Source organism: Physeter macrocephalus, chromosome 21 (genome assembly GCF_002837175.3).
Source record: "Physeter macrocephalus isolate SW-GA chromosome 21, ASM283717v5, whole genome shotgun sequence".
Lineage (NCBI taxonomy): Eukaryota > Metazoa > Chordata > Mammalia > Artiodactyla > Physeteridae > Physeter > Physeter macrocephalus.
The window spans coordinates 117,693,392-117,706,523 of record NC_041234.1 but is presented as its reverse complement, the minus strand read 5'-3'; the positions used below and the strand labels follow the sequence as shown (position 1 = coordinate 117,706,523).

Here is a 13,132-nt window from a genome sequence, read left to right as displayed (position 1 = left end):
TGCTCTTTTCTAAGTTAAGTACTGAACACTAAACTTTTCTCTATAAGCACTGTTTCAGCTGCACCCCACAAATTTTGTAATGTCGTGTCTTCATTTCCATTTAGTTCAAAACATTTTCTAATTTATCTTGAAATGGGTTATTTAGAAATGTGTCGTTTAATAACCATATACTGAAATAATCAAGAAAGTGAGAAGATGACCCACAGAATGGGAGAAAATATTTGCAAACCATACACCTGATAAGGGACTTGTATCTAGATAGATATCAAGAACTCTTTCTAAAAAAATTTTATTGAAGTATAGTCGATTTACAATGTTGTGTCTAATTTCTGCTGCACAGCAAAGTGACTCAGTTATACATATATATATATATATATATATATTCCATTCATATTCTTTTCCATTATGGTTTATCACAGGATATTGAATAGAGTTCCCTGTGCTCTACAGTAGGACCTTGTTGGTTATCCCTTCTCTATATAATAGTTTGCATCTGCTAATCCCAGACTCCCACTACATCCCTCCGCCACCCTCCCTCCCCCTTGGCAACCACAAGTCTGCTCTCTATATCTGTGAGTCTGTTTTTGTTTCGTAGAGAGGTTCACTTGTGTTGCACTTTAGATTCCACATTTAAGTGACACCATATGGTATTTGTCTTTCTCTGTCTGACTTAACTTCACTTAGTACGATAAGCTCTAGGTCCATCCATGTCGCTGCAAAAAGCATTATTTCCTTCTTCTAATGGCTGAGTAATATTCCATTGTACATATATACCACATCTTCTCATAAAGACCTCTTACAACCCAACAATAAAAAGACAAACAACCATATTAAAAATGGACAAAGGATCTGAACAGACATTGCTCCAAAGAAGACATGCAGGGCTTCCCCGGCGGCGCAGCGGTTGAGGGTCCGCCCGCCGACGCGGGGGACGCGGGTTCGCGCCCCGGTCCGGGAGGATCCCGCGTGCCGCGGAGCGGCCGGGCCCGCGGGCCGTGGCCGCCGAGCCTGCGCGTCCGGAGCCTGCGCTCCGCAACGGGAGAGGCCGCGGCAGCGAGAGGCCCGCGTACCGCAAAAAATTAAAAAAAAAAAAAAAAGAAGATATGCAAATGGCCAAGAGCACATGAAATGATGTTCAATATCATTAGTTATCAGGAAAATGTAAATCAAAACCATTACAAGATATCACTTCATACCCACTAGGATGGCTAGAATCAAAAAGTCGGCAACAACATGCGTTAGAGAGGATGTAGACAAATCAGAACCCTCATACACTGTTGGCGTGAATGTGAAATGGTGCAGCTGCTTTGGAAAAACAACTAAACAAAGAGTTACAATAAGACCCGGTTAATTCCACTCTTACGTATATACTCAATAAAAATTAGAATATACGTCCACACAGAAACTTGTATATGAATGATCATAGCAGCATTATTCATTAGCCAAAAGGTAAAAGCAATTCCAATAACCATCAATGGATGAATGGATAAACAAAACGTAGTATATCTATATAACGAATATTATTTGGCCATAAAAAAGGAATAAAGCACTGATACATCCTACAATACAGATGAACCCTGAAAACATTATGCTAAGTGAAAGAAACCAGTCACGAAAAGCTACATACTATATAATTCTATTTATATGAAAGTCCAGAATAGAGAAATCTATAGAGACAGAAATTAGATTAGTGCTTGCTTAGGCCTGGGTGGGGTGGGGGGAGAGAGGGGTGATAGCTAAAGGATACAAAGTTTTTTCTTGAGGTGATAAAAATGTTCTATAATTGTGTGATGGTTATGCTGGACACCTGTTCTCTAGAGCAGGGGTCAGTAAACATTTTCCGTAAAGAGCCACATAGTAAATATTTTAGTTTTTGCAAGACATTCGGTTTCTGTGACAGCTACTCAACTCTGCTGCGGTAGCACAAAAGCAGTCACAGGCAGTGTGGAAACAGGTGGGCGTGGACATGTGCTAAGAAAACTTTACGAAAGCAGCCGGTGGGCCAGATTTGACCTGGGGCCATCGTCTGCCAACCTCTGCACTAGATCTTTGCTAAAAAAGATGATCTTTGTTAGCTTAGGGACATGCACCCAAGATGCATCTCGTGTAGTACAGTGAAGAGGAGATATGCGAGTGTTCTCACCTGGGCAACAGTACTGGAGTGGAGGTTGTGATGGTGAGGTCTTCTAAAATGAAGAAAGAGGGCTTCCCTGGTGGCGCGGTGGTCGAGAGTCCGCCTGCCGATGCAGGGGGCGCGGGTTCGTGCCCCGGTCCGGGAGGATCCCGCGTGCCGCGGAGCGGCCGGGCCCGTGGGCCGTGGTCGCCGGGTCTGCGCGTCCGGAGCCTGTGCTCTGCAACGGGAGAGGCCGCAACGGTGAGAGGCCCGCGTACCGCAAAAAAATAAATAAATAAATAAAATGAAGAAAGAATCACAATAGTGATAAGGTCTCTCTGCCTCTTTGTGTTACGTTGGCCCAAGCAGAGGATGATCAAGTAGTATAAAGAATGTCAAAGACAATAACCCATAAATGGAAAGATGAACAGTCATCCCTCTGACATTTCATTATGTCCTCCTGGCAAAGTCGGGGACGGGGGTTGCTATAGAACCACCTAGAGCTATGGAGCTTTCAGGTTTCAAAGACAATGAATTAAATGTAATTTCAAAATAGTTGGTCTTTATGCTAAAACATACACACACACGTAGAGGAACAAAGTGTTGTGATCTAAAATGGTTAGAAAAAATGACAGAATAAAAAGAACAATTACATTAAGAGAGCATGATTTATTATAAATCTGTTTAGTACTGACAGAAAGCAGGCATGCAGGAGCAGCCTGAAAGCAAGAGAAAGAGTATTTTAAAAAATACAAGGTTTAGGAGAAAACTCTAAATCGAAAAGATACGTGCACCCCAATGTTCATAGCAGCACTATTTACAATAGCCAAGACATGGAAGCAACCTAAGTGTCCGTCGACAGATGAGTAGGTAAAGAAGATGTGGTCTATATATGCAACGGAATATTACTCAGCCATAAAAAAGAATGAAATTATGCCATTTGCAGCAACATGGATGGACCTAGAGATTACCGTATTAAGTGAAGTCAGACAGAGAAAGAGAAATATCATATGATACCACTTATAAGTGGAATCTAAAATATGACACAAATGGACTTATTTACAAAACAGAAATAGACTCACAGACATAGAAAACAAACTTACAGTTACCAAAGGGGACAGCAGGGGGTGGGGGAGAGATAAATTAGGAGCTTGGGATTAACAGATACATACTACTATATATAAAATATATAACCAACAAGGACCTACTTGTTAGGTAGGTAGCACAGGGAACTCTACTCAATATCCAGTAATAACCTATAATGGAAAAGAATCTGAAAAGGAATATATGTATATATATATATATATATATATGTATATGTATATATATGTGTGTGTATATATATGTATGTGTATATATGTACGTATGTATGTATATATATACATAAACCAAATCGCTTTGCTGTACACTTGAAACTAACACATTGTAAATTAACTATACTTCAATTTAAAAAATACAATGTTTAATGTTATTCCCGAAGAAAATGTTTCCTAACTGAACTCTCCTGTCAAAAAAATGTGTTCTATTTAATAATGGTTATCACCTGTTATACAGATGCCCTGTGACGAAAATCATCTTTTGAGATGAGGTAAAAACCTCAATAGTATCTCTCGTTCTCATTTTTTTTCTCATTTATCTGCAATCCTTAATCACAAAGTAAAACAAACAAGGAAAATACTAAATGTACTGAGCCCGAGTTCAAATAATTTCTACTCCTGACAGTTACTTGGCATTGACATGATGCTTCCATGGGTCTGATTGGCTCAGATTAAATAGTTCATACCCAAATTTGGCTTCCTTCTCTATTTGACCACAGCCTTACATGGTGACACAGCTTTTTGTTCCAGCATCAGTCCTGAAAAATACGGTGGCCCGTTTGGTTAGAGCAACGTGGACTGCAGGTACAGTCTGTCCAGGGCTCAGCTAGCAGCCCAACCACACGGTACCTGTGAGTCCTGGGGGTCGCCTCCCCATTCCTGGAAGGCCACTGGAGTAAATGACAAGAGAGCAGGAAAGGAGTCAGTGGGGACTCAAAGCTCTGTTAACCAAGAACACCAGATTTCCCAGGACAGGAGCACTTCCAACAGTTGGCTTCACTGACCCGGCTCTAAATACATTTATTCTGATCAGACCATGGTCTAGAATTTTAACTTCAGGGCTAGGAGATCTCAGATCCAGCCAGAATCACCTTTCCTTATTTGGTATACTTGCTCTCCCCTGCCTACTTCCCATTAGGGGCTGATTGGCAGTGAAGTCCCTAAGATGAAAGAAAAGTCAGCTAGGAAGTGGAGTCTGGGGTAAGAGTAGCCAGGACAAAGCCGGGGAGGACAAGCATCCGTGACATGGCACTGAGTCTCTCTGAACCTTCAATACCTCGTCTATCAAATGGGCATCTCATACCCACCCTGCCACACCGGATATATGAGGATTCAGTGTCAGAATGCATAGAAAGAGCCCCTAAAAGCTCTGGCACAGAGGCAGCCCTTATGTGGATTAAGAGTCAATCCCTCGGGCTTATGGGAAGGGGATCCCGGGGAGCCAGTCCAAGACGAGAAATAGCTCCAGAGCCGAGCCCTCCGTCAGCACAGCTTCCTCCACCCCACACAGGACGACAGCCTGGAGAACGGGCCCCATGGGTGGGTGGTCACACAGCTTGCCCTAGTTGAAAGTCGCATCTTCTGAGTGCACAGGGCCCTACGACAACTCGTTCCCTGGGTACTTTGGGGGAAGCAGCCACCGGGCAAAAGAATCGTCCAGCACGTCCTCTCAAAATCCCAATTCAACCTAGAATAGAGGCTATGCAAGGCCACTGCAGGATACTGCTTAACTGAGGGGACTCTTTTCCTCGCCACTCTTTCCACCTTCATCCGGTATCTTTTAGTTAATTGTCAAAAGGTTGTGCTCTTTGCAGCACCTGCTGTTCCTGTGGCTGCTACGGCTGGGACGTCGCGGCTGCCGGACGATTTCCTAATTCTGGTCCTAAGTTGAAGACAGTGCCAGAGCAACACATGAGTGGCAGAGTATCTAGGGTAACTGTGTCATGCCCCCTTGACTTCTGTGGCTTGTTCAGTACATTCTGGATTTATTATCCTCCTTAGCTGCTGTGACCTTGAGGAAAAGCCATCTGAACTGTAGTGTAAGTATAGCTCACTTAAGAAGGAGGCTCTGCTATACGTATAGTAAACGATGTCTTTCAAACTGAAATGAGTGACTCTGGAGTGACACTGTCTTGGATTACCCTTTTGAATAATCCATGCTCCTTCCTTTAACACAACGGAAGGCTGGCATCGCCATCACACCTCATTCTGGGGAGCTGGGCAGAGATGGTTGGAAGGAATTTTTATTAATATCTGTGAATGGCTGCTCTAAAAATAAAGGAAATGCTTTTTAAAAAAACAACTGCACTGAGACAATGCCTACTTTCACAGAGCTTAACATGCGTTGCCATCATCTATCTGATGGCATCTAACCTTAAAATCAATTTGTAAGTATGTATTGAGTATCTGCCATATGTGAAAGAGAACATTCCACACTTTAAACACAGAAGCTTAAGTAATCATAGAAGACGTGATGCTGTCACCTGAGTAAGAAGAGTACCAGAAATGGAGAGGGAACTTGAATTTCTGTGTACCTACTATGTGCCAAGCTCTATGCTAGGTTCTCTCTCTCTCTCTCTCTCTCTATATATATATATATGTATATATATATATATATATACACACACACACATATATACACATATATTTATACTTACTTGTCTATAACTTTAATTTTCTTAAGAACCATAGAAAATAGGTGTTATTAGCTCCTTTTAATAATGAAGAAAGTTGAAGTGGGTAGATATTAAGCAGGTTATACATGGCCATACAAGCAGTATGAGATACAGGCAGGATTCAATCCCAGTCTATCTGACTCCAGTGACTGTGTTCTTTTTACTATACTGCGTGGATATCTAAAAATATGGTTCTTCAGATCTGGGGCAGGAAATGTCCATGATGATCCTGGATTATCTTACCATACCTAGCAAGGAAGCAAAGACTACTAAAGTCATGTAAAAAGGACTTAAGGAGCCAGTTTAAAGAGGCTCCCAATGGCCAATGCAAGCCTCAATACGAATAAGAACAATGGATTAAAACACATCGAATATGTTTAAATCCATAAATTCATCATTATACTTAAAAAAAAATCACTCACTGACTTTACTTGCAGATGCTGGCGAACTAGCTCAGTATTTTGAATCAGGCATTTATCTTACCTTCTTATATAAGCTGTGCCCTCAGACAACCAAGTAGTAGATAGACATATTCCAGCTAACAAATAAAGAAGGAAATATAAAATAAGAATATAACAGTTTTGCAATCCTTCATGAATGAATGAATCTAGACTTGATCATCAGTGGCTGACATAAAAAGAGACAACCAGATAACATGTGTCTCTTAATGGAGAGCACAAAACCATGTCTGACATAGTCTCACCAAAAACAAAACAAAAGGCAAAAAGCTTAAACATGAATCCGATTAAGCCTCTAAAATCAACTACTAATTTAGAGGAAGCACGTAGTCTGAGGATACTTAGCACAGACCTATTCAATGTAACGATGGGGATGCAATCAGCAAAATTCAGAGTGTGGGAAATGCTACAGGGAAAAGAATACATTTTCTTCAAAAAATAAATTGCAGGATGAAGAAAGATCAAGGGGGAACCTGTAGGTTAAAAGAGACTAAAAGGCTATATCAATCAATTACAGTATCTATTCTTATTTAGAGCTTTATTCAAACAAACAAGAATCCTTTTACCCCAACTGTAAGATAATTGGAAACTGGAACACTGGCTGGATATTTGTTGATTTTAATGAAGTTCTGTTCATTTTTGAGCTGTGATAATTGCATAGTGGATATTTTTTAAGAGTCCTAACACTTTAGAAATACATACTGAACTATTTACAGCTGAGGTCTGCAATTTGCTTCAAGATATTGCAGAAAGAGGGAAAGTGACTGTGGTATAGATGAAAGAGTGGCCATGGGTTGATCATTTTTGAGGTTTGGTTGTGGGATTAGGGGTGTCCTTATATAATTCTACGTGCTTTTGTATGTCTTTTTCATAATGAGATGATATAAAACATATATATGATTGGAAGGGACATACATACAACATCCCACTTCTTGGAATTGATCCTACAGATATACAGTGGAATCACACCATATGCATATGCGAGTCACACAGATTCAAAAGTAGGCACTCAGCACACAGAGAGGGAGAGGGGAGAAAGGTGTGAGAGAGACAGAAAGAGACAGAGACAGAAAGATAGAGGAAAGAGAGTCGAGAGAGACAGAAGACAACAATTGAAATGGTGTAGCAAGTTGTGCCTACCATTCTTCTCAATGACCCTGCTCTGCCCTAGAGAGAATGTAAGGTAGACGCTGTGATTCTGTTAATCCCTCAGTAAGTCTCAATCCCCATGTGCCTCTCAAAGAGTGAGCATCTCATTGTGATGCTGGTATTTAAAGAGGCATACACGTCATTCAACATGGCTCATAACTACAAGCTCATCTCCTCATCAGGTGCTGAGCCAGAGACTCAGAGATCTACTTCAATACTGGAGGACAGACAGGCAAACAGACTCTGCTGGAATGGTAAAGATATGGTATGTCAGCCTTCCTAAGGGAGTTTTAAGGGTGTTTTGGACTATATGGGATTTTCACTGTATGTGGTAGTTAAATAATCTAACAAAAGATGCCAAAGTCCACCGTACCCCACACGGGTGTGCAAGGATATGTGTAAAATATTTTTACTATTTCATATATCATTGTCATAATTTTAAAAACTGGAGAAATCCCAAATGTTCACTAATAGAGGATTGGTGAAACACAGTGCATCCCCACAACGGAATACTTTATGGAGCCTTTGCAGAGAAGAAGGTAGATCGTTCCCAACCACGGATGGGAAAAGATGTCCAAGACATAGTGTTACATGGAAAAAGCACGTGGCAGGACAATGCATAGGGTGTGCTTCCATTTTTGTAAATAACAAAAGGAATAAAGATATACCTATGGATACGTACACACCGTTGTTTATTACAGGACATTTCAAGAATACACAAGAAGCTGGCAATAGTAATAGACTCTGATGAGAGGGGATGGGCGTTTAGAGTGGGAGAGTTTCTTCCCGTGCACTGTACACTCACTCCTCTATACAGTTTGAAATCGTATCATGTGCATGTATCAATACTGAACCTTTTGCTGAAGGATAACACACGTATAGAAAAGTGCATAGTTCATACCTGTACGGCTCAATGAATGAGCACAAAGTGAACGCACCCAAGTAACCACTGCCCGGGCCCCCAAAGAGAACGTTACCAGTCTCTAGAAGCCCAGTCAGACCCATCCTTTTCCTCCCCTTCCTCCTGAAAGTTAGCACTATTCCTGATTTCTAATACAATCGCTTAATTTTCTCTCTTTCCAAATTTTATAGAAATTGAGTCACACAGTGCATGCATTCTTTAGGGTTTGACTTATTTTGGTCAACATGATGTTTGTGAGAGTCTTCCATGTTCTTGTTCATTTGTACAGTATCCCACTGTACACATGCACCACAATTTACTTATATATTCACAGCTGATGGACATTTGGGGTGTTTCTGTTATTTGGCTGGTACTAAATAATGCTCTAATGGACACCCTTGTATATGTCTTTTGGTGAATACACGCAGTGGAATTACGGGGTCGATGTTTGTTTAGCTTTAGTAGATACTGCCAAACAGCTTTCCAAAGTGGTTGTGTCAGTTCAGCCTTCAGCTAGCAGTGTATGCAAGCTGAATTAACTTTTCAAACAAACAAGAACAAGAACAAAACCCTAATTCAATTCATATAGGCATTGTTGATTTAATTGGTATTTCTGTGTTATATTCTGTGTTTCACTTGTAAAAGTTAAAGACATGGGTCACTATGTTACCGCATGTGCTTATGCAAGGTGCTTGTGACAAATCCTCATCTGAGGTTCGCGTCAGGGAGAAGATGATCTTAAAAGAGGAATATAGCTGCTTTCTGGCTCTCAGATAATACATACCACTGTAACCCTTAACCTTGACTGCCAAGAAATCCGGAGTCAATGTCAGTGTTCAACAGCTATAGCATTCCACTCATCCAAAGTATTTGGTGATATCGACTCTTTCTTTCTCAAATAGACAATTCTGTTCTCTGTCTTACTTTGCATTATGTTCAAACTGGTAAGCTTCTGCAAATCGTTTTGGAAATAAAGGGGAAAGGCTAAACTGTAAATAAATAAAGCAAAAATAGTTCTAGTCCCAGATGGTGAAGTTTTAAAACAAAATTTAGGAACCTAAGGCTAATGCAACCCCAACGAGCAGAGTACAGAAAAGAAGCAGTATAGAATGCAGTGTTCTGTAATTTGTGATTGGCCAATCACCCTGTCACATGGCTGGTGGCCTAGGCAATGTCAGGCTTGTATGAGCCCTAGGTTCTCACCAGACAAAATGCCGTGTTTTATCTTGATGGGAGAAAGGTGGCAAAAGCAGTGCTCTCCCAGGATTTGGGAATTTTTGACTCAAGAGAGCCTTTGGACAAGACCCTCTCCCCAGACAAAAGCCCCATTTCTTCTCCTTGAACTGGAATTAAACCCACGTTTGGAAGGGACACACAATCCACTACCACATTTCTCAGTCAAGTATTGCCCCCTTGGAACATCTTCCTAGCTGTGCTTCCAGGCAGACAGAACCCCACCTCCTTCTTGGTCACTCTGTCAGAATGAACCCTGGCCAATCCAGAGGTCCGCTTTCCTCACCTGTGGATGCCGCGCCGGTGTTCAGTTAATGCTTCATGAACGTATCGATGAATTTCTGAGGTCTCACAGTAGTGACCAGATGGTCTTAATAAGAGCTTTCCATTTGGCTCGGGGCTAAGTCTATGCTCGGTTTCAAATGGATATCACAAAGAATAGGAGCTCAAGGGAGAAACAGAGCCTGGGCTGAGGTTCCAGTAGGGTTTCCAAAGATCTGGAATTTGCATGGAACTTTGAAACATAGATAAGGTATAAAGGTAATGATAAACCTGATATTTGGTAAATCACATATGCAGAGCAACAGGCCTACAGACCAAAGCAGAGGGAATGAATATCAGGAAAGGAAATTTGCGTCCGCTCACGAGGCCTTGAATACCAAACAAAGGAATTTAGATTTTATGCGATTATTGAAGATTTTTGAGTAGGCCGAGAAGAGATCACGACAAAAGAATTATTTCAGGAGATGAGTCTGGCTGTGGTGTGCAGCACAGACTGGCTTGGGGGAGAAAATAAGTAGAGATTCTACTGCTATTGCTATTATCCAGGCAAAGACAACTAGTGCCTGAAGTTGGGAGAGAGCAACAGAGACAGAAAGGCAGAAACACGAAGAGTACAAAGGAATAATCCCCAGGGTTCAGAAGTGATTAGACGTACAGAAGGAGGCAGAAGGGAGAGCTGGGAATGCCACTGAGGCTTGGAGCCAGGAGAACCATGGGACAGACACCTCTACCACACGTGGTGGCATCCTTTGTAATAACAAAAGACTAGAACCAACCCAAATATCTGTCAATATGGACTGACTGGTTGAACAAACTATGGTTCCTCTTTGGGATGGCATATGCTATACAGTTAAAAAAAAAAAAAAAAAAAAAAAAAGGAGCAAGGAAGGTCCCCATACAGTGACATGGAACAATCTCTAGGACATGTTAAGTGGAAAAGGGGGAGCAGAGCAATGTTTGTAGTACATGCTACATTTGTGTAAGAAACAGGGGGTGGAAAGCTACTTATTCTCACTTGTTTAATATTCAAACATACAATGGATGCATAAACCAAAACCTAATAAACATGATTGCTGTAGAGGGAGGGAGGATAAAGAATGGAGGCAGGATGGAAGCAGGACTTTTAGAATATCTCCTGTTATATGGTTTTGACTTTGGAACTATGTAAATGTTTTATACAAATGAAATTTAACAGGGGAAGGAAAAACAATCCCCAAAACCCAGAAAAAAAATGAATCAAACTGTGTATCAACTTGGTGACATAACCGCACAGAGAAAAATTGCCTCAAGTGACTCTAAAACACAGTACTTTGACTACCTCCCTAGCAGGATTTATTCTAAAGGCAAAAGGAAGAGCAAAGACATCTTAAATTGCATTCGGTAGTCTTGGTAGTAACACTGGAATTGTTCCTTTGAAATTGTTACAGATATAACATAGGGGAATGCAAGTAATTATATTAATATCATTAGGAACCAAGACTTTCCGAGCGGGAGAGAAGAGACAGTTACAGAATCAAAGATGTTAAGTAAAAGCCCATACTCTCAAATTCAACTTTGAACTATCAGTAGGAACTCATCACTTTCCCTTTTTTAAAAAATACGCATTTTCTAAACCCTTTTAACTAAAAAGAAAAGACCTGACAACCTAGCAGCGGTGAGGAAACCCAGCCCTCAGGAGGGATTTAACCCGCACACCGCAGTGAAAGTTCCAAGTCTTAACCACTGGACCGCCAGGGAATTCCCAGACTGTGCTCTCTTAATGCCATTTTACATCAAGAGGAACTAGAGCTCCTTGGAGAAATGACTGACTCCAGGACTGGGTTTGGAATTGTACAAGATGAGCCTGAAACATCTCATCAAACCAAAAATCAAGAAATCTATCATGACAAAAGGAAACAGAAGCCAACTTGGAAGGACCCTCACTGACCTAAGATGAGACAACTTTAGCAACCAAATGAATGACTAAAATGGATCGAAACACATTAAAAATCCATTGGTTCATAACAATACTTAAGAGACTTGGTTGGTCACCACTGGAGGTTGCTAGGATACCAACTCATTCCGAAAATTGATGTCTTTAAAAGGAAGGTATCAAACATTTATCCTGCCTTTCTTTTTTTGTTTACACTGTAATTCAAGGTGACCAAATGGCTGATAAGTGAAATTCTTCTTTATAGAAAAGCCCCAACTAATAAATGAAGAAGGAATAACAATTAGAAAAAATGCCATTTTGCAACTCTTAATGAAATAATGGACCTAAGCAGTAATCATCACTGGTTGTTAAAGCCATTAGGGGAAGGTGTGATGGGATCTTTATAATGGAGGCCTCCAGGTGATACTATCTGAGCCCACTGATCAATGTTAGTATAGCTAAAAAGTGGGGCAATCAGACATTATTTGCCTCATGAAATAACGGGATAGAAGGTACACAGCCCTGACTGGGAAGTATTCGTTCCCCAGTATTTCAACCTGGATCTAATCAAAGCCTCTAGACATAACTACCAGTTTACAGGGGATAGAGAAACAAGTTCAAGGGACAATATGAGGAAACCATCAAGCAAACTGAGAATGTGAGACGTTGTTCTTCGGGGCAAATGACCTGGTTTCTCCAACAATTCAAAAGCACTAAAAGACTTAACGAGACACAACCAAGTGCAATGTGTGGGCTTTGTTTGGATGCTAACTCCAACAAATTAACTATAAAACGATATCCTTGGGAAAATCAGGGAAATTTGAATATGGATTGGGTATTAAATGATATTAATGAGTTATTGTTAATTTTGTTAGATGTAATAATGGCGTAGTAGTTATTACATTACATATAACATATGTAATGTATTATAACTACATATAATATATATGATGATGTATTATAATGACTATGCCATATATATATATATATGAGCTAAAAAAGAATTGAAAGGCACTACTGCTAATGAGAAAAGAGAAGATGGAGGAAATGAGAAAAGAGAAGATGGGGAAAGAGGTTAGTTTAGGGAAAAAGGGATGCGAATTTTATTTTTATTTAGTTATTTATAGTTTTTAAGTCCTTTCTCTGCCAGTTGCTAGCTGTGTGACTCTGGGCAAGTTACTTAACCTCTCTGTGCTTCACTTTTTTTTTTTTTTTTTTTTTTTTTGTGGTATGCGGGCCTCCCTCTGCTGCGGCCTCTCCCGTTGCGGAGCACAGGCTCCGGACGCGCAGGCTCAGCGGCCATGGCTCACGG

General features: G+C 40.7%; 1 long non-coding RNA gene across 4 annotated transcripts in view; it reads right to left on the bottom strand.

Annotated features, from left to right (window-relative positions):
• Window positions 1-1,697: 1,697 nt before the first annotated feature.
• Window positions 1,698-13,132, bottom strand: part of LOC114484680 (uncharacterized) — a 137,934-nt gene continuing 126,499 nt past the window's right edge. For all 4 annotated transcript variants that reach the window (XR_008616341.1, XR_003677851.2, XR_008616342.1 and 1 more), the window contains one exon: window positions 1,698-2,351. This is a non-coding gene — a long non-coding RNA (uncharacterized lncRNA). The remainder of the gene's footprint in view (window positions 2,352-13,132) is intronic.